The sequence below is a fragment of the Palaemon carinicauda genome, chromosome 14 (genome assembly GCF_036898095.1).
Source record: "Palaemon carinicauda isolate YSFRI2023 chromosome 14, ASM3689809v2, whole genome shotgun sequence".
NCBI lineage: Eukaryota > Metazoa > Arthropoda > Malacostraca > Decapoda > Palaemonidae > Palaemon > Palaemon carinicauda.
In genome coordinates this window covers 136,470,148-136,486,125 of record NC_090738.1, presented here as the reverse complement: position 1 = coordinate 136,486,125, position 15,978 = coordinate 136,470,148, and the positions used below count along the sequence as shown (strand labels likewise).

Below are 15,978 nucleotides of genomic sequence, written 5' to 3'. Positions count from 1 at the left end.
AAAAACCATATGTTAAACAAGCTGGAGAAATATTTTTCGCAACTGCGATAATTTTGGAAATAGAATTGGTATATGATATGGCTACTTAAAAAAAAAAAAAAATTGTTCTCAGAATTATTGTGCGTGAGCATTTTCTTATAAGGTTAAAAATTTATTGGAAAAATAACTATAAAAAATCTTATGTTAAACAAGCTAGAGAAATATTTTTCGTAACTGCGACAATTTTGGAAATAGAATTGATATATGATATGGCTACTTCAAAAAAAAAAAAAAAAAAAAAAAAAAAAAAAAAAAAAAAAAAAAAAAAAAACCAAGGATAAAAATTTATTGGAAAAATAACTATAAAAAATCTTACGTTAAACAAGCTGGATTAATATTTTTCGTAACTGCGACAATTTTGGAAATAGAATTGATATATGATATGGCTACTTCAAAAAAAAAAAAAAAAAAAAATTCAAGTACATAACTAAACAACAAGATAACGATTAATATCGACAATGCGAACTGTAAACAAACAAAGAAAACATCAAAATACTTTTTTTTTATTTTGACTGTAATCATTCACCCAAGATGATAAAAAAGATTAATGATTATCTCAAGATGATATTTTCATGTGAAAGATGATAACATGATAAAGTGAGAATTGTAATCAAGAGGAAATAGCATTAAGTTATCTCAATTAAATTGATTGGTCACAAGAAACTCATATAAGTGTTTTAATGTAATATTTCCACTACAGTTGTTGTTGTTGTTGTTGTTAAGTTTTTTAATGTAATATTTCCACTGCAGTTGTTGTTGTTGTTGTTGTTGTTGTTGTAATAATAATAATAATAATAATAATAATAATATTATTGTTATTATTATTATTAAGTAAGTTACAACCCTAGTTGGAAAAGCAGGACGCTATAAGCCCAAGGGCCTCCAACTAGGAAAAATAGCCCAGTGAGGAAAGGAAACAAGGAAATAAATACATGACAAAAGAATATTATTATTGTTATAAATATTACTAGCTAAGTTACAACCCTAGTTGGAAAAGCAGGACGCTATAAGCCCAAGGTCCTCCAACTGGGAAAATAGCCCAGTGAGGAAAGGAAACAAGGAAATAAATACAGGACAAAAGAAGCAATGAACAACTAAAATAAAACAATTTAAGAATAGTAACATAAAATAGATCTTTCATATATGAAATATAAAAACTTCAAAAAAACAACAACAACAAGGGGAAGAGAAATAAGTTAGAATAGTGTGCCCGAGTGTACCATTTTGTACCTTAGGTCAAAGAGTTTGAAACTCAGACGGAGAAAAGGAATAGGAAAAGAGGTAAAGAAAAGGCTAAAAAGTGGTTGCAAGTACCTTGCAGCTATAGGCTGAAGGGACAATCCAAAGCCTATTTAATAACGCCTACAGTGCACCTCACGAAGTGCACTGACGGCATTAACTCCCTACGGAACATAAGAACGTTCACGGCAAACAGATTCTCAAAAAGCGGTGTCTGGCATTTTCTGATGACGTAATGCAGTTATCAGATACCTCCAGATAAAACTATTCAGTCTATACAGCTCGACCTTTGATATGATAATATGAATGAGTCTCTCAATAGACTTTATCATATCGCAAATAAGTCTAGCCTCTTTTTTATTACAAACTACGAGTCTTTTTAGAAGCAACCATTTGAGTGGTGCAGTGCTAGGCTCGCGATAGCTAGGTCCTGAGATCGCTTACGGCTTACTTCCCACTGGTCCACCTGGTTGTAAATAGGTACTATAGTCAATCTTTTTAGCGAGGCAGACTTGCACCGACTCGCAGCGGTGCCCTTTTAGCCCGGAAAAGTTTCCTGATCGCTGATTGGTTAGAATTATCTTGTCCAACTAATTAGCGATCAGGAAACTTTTCCGAGCTAAAAGGGCACCCCCTGCGAGTCGGTGCAAATCTGCCTCACTAAAAAGAATTGACTATAGTATTTGATGGGGGTTAATTAATTACTTGAAATACCATAACGAAAGATTTAATGAGAAAGCTATATAGATTTCCGAGGCCACCTTTATATAAGAGAAAATTGCATATCTATCTATTAATCTATCCCTCTTCATCTATTACAATAAAGGACACTAATATGGGAAACTTTTAATATTATTATGTCAACTAAATACCTCCGGAAATTAAACTAAGTAAAAGTAAATGGTACAATATACGTAGAAGTTGCATTAAAATACAAGGACATATACCATAAAAAAAGACATTTTAATGAAAGGTAGAAAAGAGCACTAGTTACAAATACGTTTAAAAAATCACATAAATGTATATACAGTAAATAAAACGTAAATATAAAAAAAAAAAAAAAATCAGTATCGATCAGTTTTAATTTCGATAATCAATTTCACCTGGAAATAAATTGAGTGAACAAACTAATTTGAAATACGTTTAAAATCATAATTATGTTGTGCAAAATCATACATATAATACATATATGTCTATAAAAATCCCATAAATGTATAAAAATAATAAAACGCAAAGATACAAAAGAAAAAAAAAATAAATATAGATGAGTTTCAGTTCCGATAGTTAATTTCAACTTGAAATGAAATTGAGTTTCGCCAACTAATTTGAAATACTTTTAGGATCAGGATTTTGTTGCGCAAAATATATATACATATAATACATGTTTATAAAAATCGCATAAATGAATATAAATTATAAAAGAAATATGAAGATCAGTTTCAGTTTCGATAGTCAATTTCAACTGGAAATAAAGTTTCGAGTTTCGCCAACTAATTTGAAATATAATTAAAATCAGAATTGTGTTGTGCAAAAAAAAAAAAAAAAAAAAAAAACATACATTGAATGCTTATATGTCTATAAGAATTACATAAATGTATAAAAAATAGGACGCAAAGATACAAAAAGAAAAAAAAAAGTATAGATGAGTTTCAGTTTCGTTAGTCAATTTCTATTTGAAATTAAATCGAGTTTCGCCAACAATTTCAAATACTTTTATCTGTAAAGATATTAAGCTCAAGAAATATGTAAATTCACTGATTACATACGATTGGAATATTGAGGTCATTTGATGCTCTTATGAATAAAATAAAATTAAATATATTTTTATAATGTAATGATTCAAGCCAATATTTCTGTTTGTTTATTTTGTTTTCTTGTTTTCCGCTCATGAATGGCAGAGGCAAGGGACAGTGACATTGCCCTATCGAGCAGGACAATGCCCTAGAGACTGACCATATATTATGATCAGCGCCGAAGCCCCGTTCTCCATCCAAGCTAGGACCAAGGAGGGCCAGGCAATGACTGCTGATGCCTTTAAAGGCCACTCATGAACGGCAGAGGCAGGGGACAGTGACATTGCCCTATCGAGTAGGACAATGCCCTAGAGACTAACCATATATTATGATCAGTGCCCAAGTCCCCTTTTACACCCAAGCAAGGACCAGGGAGGGCCAGGCAATGGCTGCTGATGCCTTAAAAGGTCGCTCATAAACGGCAGAGGCAAGGGACAGTGACATTGCCCAATAAAGACTGACCATATATACATATGATCTATGCCCAAGCCCCCCTCTCTATCCAAGCTAGGACCCGGGTGGGCCAGGCAATGGCTGCTGATGACTCAGCAGATAAGACCAATAGGCTCCCCCAAAGCCCCCATCCTTAGCTCACATTGATGGTGAGGTTGCAGCGACCAAAGAAACTAACGAGTTTGAGCGGGATTCTAACCCCAGTCTGGCGTTCACCAGTCAGGGACGTTACCACATCGGCCATCACAACATGGTATTAAAATTAATTGAAATATGAAATATAATAAAAAACAAAGTATAAAAAGCAAATAAAGATTAAGAAATATCTTTTATATATTTAAAAAAAACTAGAAAAATAAAAAAAAAATGTATTAAAAATTAAAAAGTTTTTACTGCACGATAAACTAATCACGGTTGTGACGTCACCAGGTCATTTTATATACAGATTTGATTAAAGAAACACCTGTTTTTGACTTATGACAGATGTTCTAAGCATGTTTAAAATGCCATTTATTTTATTCGGTTATTTAGTTGTTATGTATGTATGTGGGTATTCATATATATATATATATATATATATGTATATAATGAATATATATATATATATATATATGCAAAATAATATATATATATATATACATATATATATATATATACAAAATAATAAAATAATATATATATATATATATATATATATATATAAATATATAATATATATATATATATATATATGCATATGCAAAAGAACCACAGGGTAAATGAAAATAGGAAATATAAGATAATATCCGAACTAGTTTCGTGATATTTCATTTTCCCTGTGGTTCTTTAGCATCTGAGCATCACGTTTCCCTGTGATTTTTACCCATATATATATATATATATATATGTATATATATACATATATATATATACTGTATATATATATATACATATATATATATATATATACATATATATATATATATATATTTACATATATATATATATGTAAATATATATATATATATATATATATATACACACACTCACAGGAATCACTGACCATGATTATTTCTTCAATTGTTATGTAATTTGATTACCTGTTCATTCAAGTAATTAACTTCGCACGTCATTACGAGTTAATTTCATAGACAAAATGAGGAATTCGCTTCAACATTATGTTAGTTGTAATTAGAAATTGATGAATATAATTCTTATCTGATCATTCTTTCCACTTTCTTCTCATTGTTGATGTTGTTGTCAACAATGTTACTATTATTACTATCAACTCTCTTGTTCTCCCAATAATACTAATACTAATACCAATACTAATACTACTACTACTACTACTACTACTACTAATAATAATAATAATAAAATTAATAATAAAAATAACAAATAAAAATAATAATGAATAATAAAAATAAAAACAATAAAAATAATAACAATAATAATAATAATAATAATAATAATAATATGCTAACTATGATCTCTGAGGTCTATAATAAATTCCTAATAATCTATATTAGTGTAAACAACCTTTAAAAGTCTGGTGCGAGTTGAAATGTTACCTCAAAAGAGAAGTAGGACATGATATTTAGAGAGAGAGAGAGAGAGAGAGAGAGAGAGAGAGAGAGAGAGAGAGTTTCTCCCCTTATCAAGAACTGCTATAAACATACAGAATCAAATGCGAAAATCTAAATGATTTGAATCAATATTGAATATAAAAAGTTATATGAAGATCACGTTCCTTATAATTAAAATCTTTATTAACAATTAAGATTTAAGATGACATGGTGAGGGGTAGATAGAGATGGTTTGGCCATGCTCTTCGCACTCCCCAAGAGAGATTAGTTCACCAAACGTTCATCTGGGCACAACAAGGGACTGGGAAAGTTGGAAGATCCAGACCTACATGGCTGAGGACTATGAAGCGTGAAGTAGGAGATGGGGAATGGAGATAATTGATTTAAAAGCTCAAGATAGAGACGACTGGCGAAATCTAACCGAGGCCCTTTGCGTCAATAGGCGCAGGAGGAGATGATGAATTAAGGAGAATTGATTTAAAAGCTCAAGATAGAGACGACTGGCGAAATCTAACCGAGGCCCTTTGCGTCAATAGGCGCAGGAGGAGATGATGAATTAAGGAGAATTGATTTAAAAGCTCAAGATAGAGACGACTGGCGAAATCTAACCGAGGCCCTTTGCGTCAATAGGCGCAGGAGGAGATGATGAATTAAGGAGAATTGATTTAAAAGCTCAAGATAGAGACGACTGGCGAAATCTAACCGAGGCCCTTTGCGTCAATAGGCGCAGGAGGAGATGATGAATTAAGGAGAATTGATTAAAAGCTCAAGATAGAGACGACTGGCGAAAAATAACCGAGGCCCTTTGCGTCAATAGGAGTAGGAGGAGATGATGAATTAAGAATTGTTGATTTAAAAGCTCAAGATAGAGACAACTGACGAAATCTAACCGAGGCCCTTTGCGTCAATAGGCGTAGGAGGAGATGATGAATTAAGAATTGTTGATTTAAAAGCTCAAGATAGAGACAACTGACGAAATCTAACCGAGGCCCTTTGCGTAAATATGCGCAGGAGGAGATGATGAATTAAGAAGTGTTGATTAAAAGCTCAAGATAGAGACGACTGACGAAATCTAACCGAGGCCCTTTGCGTCAATAGCCGTAGGAGGAGATGATGAATAGAGAAATGTTGATTTAAAAGCTCAAGATAGAGACGACTGGCGAAATCTAACCGAGGCCCTTTGCGTCAATAGGCGTAAGAGATGATGATGATTATTATTAACATTGAGACGTGGCGTTTCAATGTGCCCTAAATTACTTGCGTGATATGCGTATATGTCTCTTTCTGTTTCTCAACTTACCCTTCATAGCGAAGGACAATTTATGTCACTTGATTCTTGAAATAACAGAAACCCTGGTATGCAAAACTGAATGTTCTTATTTACATTCACATTGTGTTCTTCTGTCACACATTTTTTTGGGGGGTACAGCAAAAGGCCAGAAGTAATCGAATAATTGTAAGGTTCGGACGATGAGATAAGGTGATGGGTAAAGATCCTAATTGAGATGGCCATGCAACTGATTATGTTGGAAAACAATTATTCGTCTCTCTCTCTCTCTCTCTCTCTCTCTCTCTCCTCTCTCTCTCTCTCTCTCTCTCTCTCTCTCTCTCAAATACAATAACATAATACATTTTGATATATCGTCCGCTGTAATGTATTTTCCAAAGATGAACCCACTAAGATAGGTAATCAGGTATTTATATATATATATATATGTATATATATATATGTATATATATATATATATATATATACATATATATATGTATATATATACATATATATATGTATATATATACATATATATATATATATACATATATATATATATATATATACATATATATGTATATATATAATATATATATATACATATATATATATATATATATACATATATATATGTATATATATAATATATATATACATATATATATATATATATATATATACATACATATATATATATATATATATAGAGAGAGAGAGAGAGAGAGAGAGAGAGAGATATGAAGAAAAAGTGGTAAAATTAAAAAAAAATCTATAAGCAGTCAAAAATAAAATCCCCTTGAGAGAGAGAGAGAGAGAGAGAGAGAGAGAGACACATGAGGAAGCAGTGGTAAAATAAAAAAATCTATAAGCAGTCAAAATAAAATCTCCTTGAGAGAGAGAGAGAGAGAGAGAGAGAGAGAGAGAGAGAGACACGAGGAAGCAGTGGTAAAATAAAAAATCTATAAGCAGTCAAAATAAAATCTCCTTCAGGAGAGAGAGAGAGAGAGAGAGAGAGAGAGAGAGAGAGAGAGAGTGAGAGTTCTTCTATAAGAAATAATCTCATCCAGACAGACTACATGGGAAAACAAAAGTGAAAAGGGAATACCGAAACACATGACGAGCCACGCATTACGTAAGGTTGATCGCTGAGGGCTATGACTGGTTGGAGCCCCAGTCAGGAGACAAACCCCGGGCTATCTGTGTGTGTGTGTGTGTGTGTGTACGTGTGTGTGTGTTGACCAGAAAACCACAATGAATCACCCAGTGAGGTTTTATGCTCAGCATTGCGAATTTGTGATAAATATAAGTATGGGGATACAGACAAGATAAAGTGTTTGCTGGAGAAATAATTAGCCTGAACACTTGTGAAAACAATAGCTAGCTCTCTCTCTCTCTCTCTCTCTCTCTCTCTCAACCTCTCTTCCTTTAACCCCTTATTTCTCTCTCTCTCTCTCTCTCTCTCTCTCTCTCTCATGAAGTCTCCCCAGATGGACTAAAAAGCCTTTGAGACATCCAAAATCCTTTCGACGCCTTGTAACTCTCTCTCTCTCTCTCTCTCTCTCTCTCTCATGAAGTCTCCCCAGATGGACTAAAAGCCTTTGAGACATCCAAAATCCTTTCGACGCCTTGTAACTCTCTCTCTCTCTCTCTCTCTCTCTCTCATGAAGTCTCCCCAGATGGACTAAAAGCCTTTGAGACATCCAAAATCCTTTCGACGCCTTGTAACTCTCTCTCTCTCTCTCTCTCTCTCTCTCTCTCTCTCTCTAGTAAATATGTTCCCTATTTTATATTTACATATCGCTTGATCCAATTCCATATTGATCAATACATTCTTGATATCTAAAATTACATCGGATTAATTCAAATGATTAAAAATGTGTCATATTTACATAACCAAATGATGAATATCACCGAGACTGACATTCTTCTTTTCACTAAGCCAACCACTTCCATGAAAAATTATCTTTAGCAGTATGAAAAAAATCCTGTTTATATAACCAAAAGATGAATGTCAACGAGACTGATATTTTTCTTTTCACTAAGCCAACCCGCTCATGAAAAACGATTTTAAGCAATATAAAAAAAGTAATGTTTACATAACTAAGGGATGAATATCACCGTAACTGACATTTTTCTTTTCTTTAAGCCAACCCCTTCCATTAAAAATTACTTTAAGCAGTATAAAAAATTAATGTTTACATAACTAAGGGATGAATATCACCGTAACTGACATTTTTTCCATTTTATTAAGCCAACCCCTTCATGAAAAATGATTTTAAGCAGTATAAAAAAATATGTTTACTTAATCAAAAGATTAATATTACCGAGACTGCCCTCTTTCTTTTCATTAAGCCAACCCTTCCATGGAAAAGGAATACAAGGATGAATATCACCGAGACTGCCATTTTTCTTTTCGTCAAGCCAACCCTTCTATGAAAAAGGAATTTAAGGATGAATATCACCGAGACTCTCTTTCTTTCCATTAAGTCAACCCTTCTATGAAAAAGGAATTTAAGGATGAATATCACCGAGACTTTCTTTCTTTCCATTAAGCCAACCTTTCCATGGAAAAGAAATTTAAGAATGAATATCACAGAGACTCTCTTTCTTTCCATTAAGCCAACCCTTCCATGGAAAGGGATTTTAAGGAGTATGAAAATAGCTTTACACTGCCCCCAGCCCTTCCATGAAAAAGGGATTTTAAGGATGAATATCACCGAGACTGCCATATTTACTTCCATTAAGCCAACCCTTCTTACGTAAAAGGACTTTAAGCAGCATAAAAATAGCTTAACACTGTCCCAGATTTACTTCTAACAAAGGGAAAGCAACTCTTAGCTGACATTAAGAGGAACAATTCCTCTTGAATTAAGTAGGAGACCTTTAAGCTTTGCGACACACAGCCCTTTCGAATATGAGGAAGAATCTGTAGCATGACCAACTGTTGAGACTATCGTCTTTTTCCTAGTTCGGTTATTTGTTTGTTTGTTGACTTTATAGAAAAACTACTGTACCGATTTTGGCCAAACTTGGTAATTATGTTTGGTATGACGAAAGGATGAATCTGTAAAATTTTGGATAAAGTAAATTAAAGTACAAGTAAGCAGCATTATTTTGAAAACAATCACATTGCTAAATTAAATGTTTTGTTAGTTTTTTTTTTTGTGAACATTAATAAAAAAAAAATACTGTACCAATTTAGACCAAACTTGGTACTCGTGTTAGGTATGATCCAAGGATGAATCTGTAACATTTTGGATAAAGTACATCTAAGTACAAGTACGCATTAGTACTTTAAAACCAATTACATTGTAAAGTAGAAGAAAATATTTTGTTAGTTTTTTTGTGAACATTAATCAAAAACTACTGTACCGATTTTGATTAAATTTGGTAGTCATGTTGGGTATGACCCAAGGATGAATCTGTAACATTTTGGATAAAGTACATCAAAGTACAAGTACGCAGCAATACTTTGAAAACAATCACATTGTAAAGTAAATGAAAATATTTTGTTAGTTTTTTGTGAACATTAATAAAAAACTACTGTACCAACTTTGACTAAATTTGGTAGTCATTTACGCAGCAGTGCTTTGAAAACAATCACATTGCTAAATGAAAGTGTTTTTTAAGTTTATTTTTGTTTGTGAACCACATTATTCAAAAGCTACTGTACCAATTTTGACCAAACTTGGTAGTCAAGTTGGGAATGACCACAGGATGAATCTGTAACATTTTGGATAACGTACATCAAAGTACAAGTACGCAGCAGTACTTTGAAAATAATCGCAATGTTAAATAAATGGCAAAATAGATTACCTTCACTTTCTGTTTTCAAATCATCCCCATTATAACATTTATAAAAGAATTTGAGTTTTTTATTACAATATAAACCTCCATTAAACATTAAATCTTACAACAGTGACGATTTAACAAAAAATGAACAATGCGTGATCTGAAACGATAAATACTCTGAACGAATGAGGTAAAACGACAGTGGAGGTCCTGTAGAGAGCAGGATTCTACTGCTGTATGGGACCGGAAAAGACACCATTAAAGAATATTCATATATAAAAGTGAAAAATTGTATTAACGTATAAAGAAAACCGCAAATTCGGTAAACCCGAGTATATATATATATATATATATATATATATATATGAACAAACTAAGAAAGTTTGCGGGTTGGACTGGCATAGAATGACCAAAGGCAGACGCAAGTGGAAGGACATGTCTGAGACCTTTGTTCTGCAGTGGACTAGTAATGGCTAATTATGAAGATAATGATGATAAGTATATATATATATATATATATATATATATACAAACAAGATTTATATATTCTTAAACAAAACCTCCTTAATAATTTCAATTAACTAAACGTACCTCCGATCAGCGTGACAGCAAGAGATGAAATAATGTGAAATATTGTCTCTTACTGCAGCGAGGGAACCAGCTACACTGATAAGATAAACAGTTTAATCAATGGACTCATATCAAGAACGTCTAATGCGTCTGAAGACCCCAAAACACTCGTGTTTTTCAAGTAGGGGACCATAGACAGGGCACTCGAAGAAGCCCAATTTAATCTGCTATTATCTTTTCAGAATAGGTTTAAACTGACGTATCTTATCTAGTGGGAAAAGCTCTTCAACCTATCAGTATCTATTCTACTTAAGGTAAGAGTCACCATCATTACTACTACTACTACTATTACTACTACTACTACTACGAGAACTTCTTCAACCTATCAGTATCTATTCTACTAAAGGTAAAAGTCCCCATCATTACTACTACTACTACTACTACTACTACTACTACTACTACTACTACTACTACTACAAGAACTTCTTCAACGTATCAGTATCTATTCTACTAAAGGTAAAAGTCACCATCATTACTACTACTACTACGAGAACTTCTTTAACGTATCAGTATCTATTCTACTAAAGGTAAAAGTTATCATCATTATTACTATTACTACTGCTACTACTACTACGAGAACTTCTTCAACAAATCAGTATCTATTCTACTAAAGGTAAAAGTCATCATCATTACTACTACTACTACTACTGCTGCTACTACTACTACTACAAGAACTTCTTTAACTTATCAGTATCTATTCTACTAAAGGTAAAAGTCACCATCATTACTACTACTACTACTACTACTACTACTACGACTACGAGAACTTCTTCAACCTATCAGTATCTATTCTACTAAAGGTAAAAGTCACCATCACTACTACTATTACTACTACTACTACTACCACTACTACGAGAACTTCTTCAACGTATCAATATCTATTTTACTAAAGCTAAGAATCACCATCATTACTACTACTACTACTACTACTACTACTACTACTACTACTACTACTACACTAGGGCACACTATTCTATCTTATTTCTCTTCCTCTGGTTTTGTTAAAGTTTTTTATAGTTTATTTAAGAAATATTTATTTCAATGTTGTTACTGTTCGTAAGATTTTTTGTTTTTCCTTGCTTCCATCCCTCACTGGGCTATTTCCCCTGTTGGAGTCCCTGGGCTTATAGCATTCTGCTTTTCCAACTAGGGTTTTAGCTTAGCAAGTAATAATAATAATAATAATAATAATAATAATAATAATAATAATAATAATAATAATAATAATAATAATAATACCCCTATTATTATTATTATCATTATTATTATCACTAGCTAAGTTAGAATCCTAGTTGGAAAAGTAGGATGCTATAAGCCCAAGGGCTCCAACAAGGAAAAAATAGCTCAGTGAACCTTTTTATTGTATCAGCATCTATTTTACTAAAGGTAAAAATCACCATCATTACTACTACTACTACTACTACTACTACTACTACTATTATTATTATTATTATTACTAGCTAAGCTGAAACCCTAGTTCGAAAAGCAGGATGCTATAAGCCCAAGGGCTCCAACAGTGAAAAATCGCCCAGTGAGGAAATGAAATTAGGAAACTATAATGAAAAGTAATGAATTAAAATAAAATATTTTGATAACAGTAACAACATTAAAACATATATTTCATATATAAACTATAAAAAGAGACTTATTTCAGTCTGTTCAACGAAAAGTATTCGTAAGTTTGAACTTTCGAATTTCTAATATTGGTGTGTCTGCAGTGACAACATATTTCAAGATACCAATCTTCATTTTTATAAAAATATATCTGAAGTTCCTTATCTTATGATTATCTTCATGTGCGTATCATCTCCATTAATAAAGAAAATCCTACTACGACTGTTACTAAAACTTATAATAATAATAATAATAATAATAATAATAATAATAATAATAATAATAAAATTAATGATAATATTAATAATAATAATAATAATGATAATAATAATATTGATAATAATAATAATAAATGATAATAATAATAATAATAACAATAATAACAATAATAATAATAATAATAATAATAATAATAATAATAATAACAATAATGATGATGATAATAATAATAATAATGATAATAATAATAACAACTATAATAATAATAATAATAATAATAATAATAATAATAATAATAATAATAATAACTATAATAATAATAATAATAATAATAAAAATAACAACAACTATAATAATAATAATAATAATAATAATAATAATAATAACAATAACAACAATAATAATAATAATAATGATGATAATAATAACAATAACAACAACTATAATAATAATAATAATAATAATAATAATAATATAATCTATCACACAAGACTCGTCCCCTCTAAATTCACTCACTTGTTCAAAAGGACCCTGGCTAACAGTAGACACTACGGTACCCAAGATTTAGTCAGTCAAAATATACATAAAATATCCAACACTTAATAGGTCATAATATACATAAGATATCTAACATTTACTAGTTAAAAATATAACATTTAGTAGGTCAAAATAAACATAAAAAATGCAACATTTAGTAGGTTAAAACATACATAAATAGTCCAACCTTTAGTAGGTCAAAATAAACATAAAAAATTCAAGATTTAGGTCAAAATATACATAAAAAATACAACATTTAGTCAGTCAAAATAAATATTAAAAATCATAGATTTAGGTCAAATATACATTAAAAAAATATTTAGTAGGTCAAAATAAACATAAAAAATGCAACATTTAGTAGGTCAAAACATACATAAAAATCCTACATTTAGTTGGTCAAAATATAGATAAAATATCCAACATTTAGTAGGTCAAAATAAACATAAAAATCCAACATTTAGTCGGTCAAAATATACATAAAAAATCCAAAATTTACTTTGTCAAAATAAACATAAAAATGCAACAATTAGGTCAAAATAAACATAAAAAATCCAAGAATTAGGTAAAAAAATGTATATAAAAAATCAAACATTCTGTAGTTCAAAGTAAAATTAAAGAATACAACATTTGGTACGTCAAAATAAACATAAAAAATCGACTACCAGAACATAAATGTTCAACAAAACTGGTCAAACTAGATCCCAAATACTCGGACAATGACCGAGCCAAGCTAATAAAACTAAATGCGTATTTTGACGGAAACCCCAAAGCTATCTAATTAAAAAAAAAAGTGGGCAACGATGAGTGCCATCTCCAAATTATCTCTTATTTGTCTGTGTTATCAGCTAAACGAACTCCAAGTCATTTTAATTAACAGCCAGGAGAGTTCGCTTCGAGTACACGATTTGCTCATGATTTCGAAAAGTGCTTTTGACGTTTTATCGAAAGTACTTGACCTGGTGACTCCCGTCCACTTGAGATTTCAGTCTAATTGATTGATTTGACAGGCTAACAAGAAGAAAGAGGAAGTGGAAATGTATAATTGGATGAATAAATAGTATAAGTGATTGATTTGACAAGGGAACAAGAAGAAAGAGGAAGTGAATATATATAATTGGATGGATAAATAGTCTAGCTGAATCATTTGACAGGAAAACAAGAAGAGAGAGGAGGTGAATATGCATAATAGTAGTATAAGTGAATGATTTAACAAGAAGAAAGAGGAAGTGAATATGTATAATTGGATGGATAAATAGTATAAGTGAATGATTTGACAGGAGAACAAGAAGAGAGAGGAAGTGAATATGTATAATTGGATGGATAAATAGTATAAGTGAATGATTTGACAGGAGAACAAGAAGAGAGAGGAGGTGAATATGCATAATAGTAGTATAGGTGGATGAATAGTATAAATGACTGATTTGACAGAACAAGAAGAAGAAGAAGGAGAGAGAGAGAGAGAGAGAGAGAGAGAGAGAGAGAGAGAGAGAGAGAGAGAGAGAGAGAGAGAATAAGTATAATTGGATGGATAAATAGTATAAACGAATGATTTGACAGGAGAACAAGAAGAGAGAGGAAGTGAATATTCATAATTAGATGGATAAATAGTAAAATTGAATGATTTGACACAACAAGAAGAGAGAGAAAGGGAATATGTATAATTGGATGGATAAATAGTCTAACTGAATCATTTGACAGGAAAACAAGAAGAGAGAGGAAGTGAATATGTATAATTGGATGGATAAATAGTATAATTGAATGATTTGACAGAACAAGAAGAGAGAGGAGGTGAATATGCATAATAGTAGTATATATAAGTGAATGATTTGACAAGAGAACAAGAGAGAGAGGAAGTGATTATGTATAATTGGATGAATAAATAGTATAAGTGAATGATTTGACGGGAGAACAAAAAGAGAGAGGAAGTGAATATATATAATTGGATGGATAAATAGTATAAGTGAATGATTTGACAAGAGAACAAGAGGGAGAGGAAGTGAATATATATAATTGGATGGATAAATAGTATAAGTGAATGATTTGACAGGAGAACAAGAAGAGAGAGGAAGTGAATATGTATAATTGGATGGATAAATAGTCTAACTGAATCATTTGACAGGAAAACAAGAAGAGAGAGGAGGTGAATATGCATAATAGTAGTATAAGTGTATGATTTGACAAGAGAACAAGACAGAGGAAGAGAATATATATAATTGGATGGATAAATAGTATAAGTGAATGATTTGACAGGAGAACAAGAAGAGAGAGGAGGTGAATATGTATAATTGGATGGATAAATAGTATAAATGAATAATTTGACAGAACAAGAAGAGAGAGGAAGGGATTATGTATAATTGGATGGATAAATGGTATAATTGAATGATTTGACAGGACAAGAAGAGAGAGGAAGTGATTATATATAATTGGGTGGATAAATAGTCTAATTGACTGATTTGACAGGGGAATAAGAAGAAAGAGGAAGTGGATATGTATAATTGGATGGATAAATAGTATAATTGAATGATTTGCCAGAGCAAGAGAGAGGAAGTGAATATGTATAATTGGATGGATAGTAGTATAAGTGAATGATTTGACAGGAGAACAAGGAGAGGAAGTGACTATGTATAATTGGATGGATAAATAGTCTAACTGAATGATTTAACAGGAGAACAAGAAGAGAGAGGAAGGGAGTACTATCTGGCCAGTCAAAGGACCCCATAAGTGATCAATGGCCACTTTTCTCTTGGTAAGGATAGAAGGGACTCTTTAGCTATGGTAAGCAACTCTTCTAGGAGAGGGACACTCTAAAATCAAACCATTGTTC

General features: G+C 31.5%; 1 protein-coding gene across 4 annotated transcripts in view; it reads right to left on the bottom strand.

Annotated features, from left to right (window-relative positions):
• The window catches only part of LOC137653799 (high affinity copper uptake protein 1-like), a 107,529-nt gene that overhangs the window by 26,550 nt on the left and 65,001 nt on the right, over positions 1 to 15,978 (bottom strand). The window contains exon 1 of one of the 4 annotated variants that reach the window (XM_068387453.1): positions 10,746 to 10,884. The exons of the other annotated variants lie outside the window; for them this stretch is intronic. The gene's annotated coding sequence lies outside the window, so the exon portion shown is untranslated. Of the gene's footprint in view, positions 1 to 10,745; positions 10,885 to 15,978 lie in introns of those variants that run through there. 4 annotated transcript variants of the gene reach the window in all.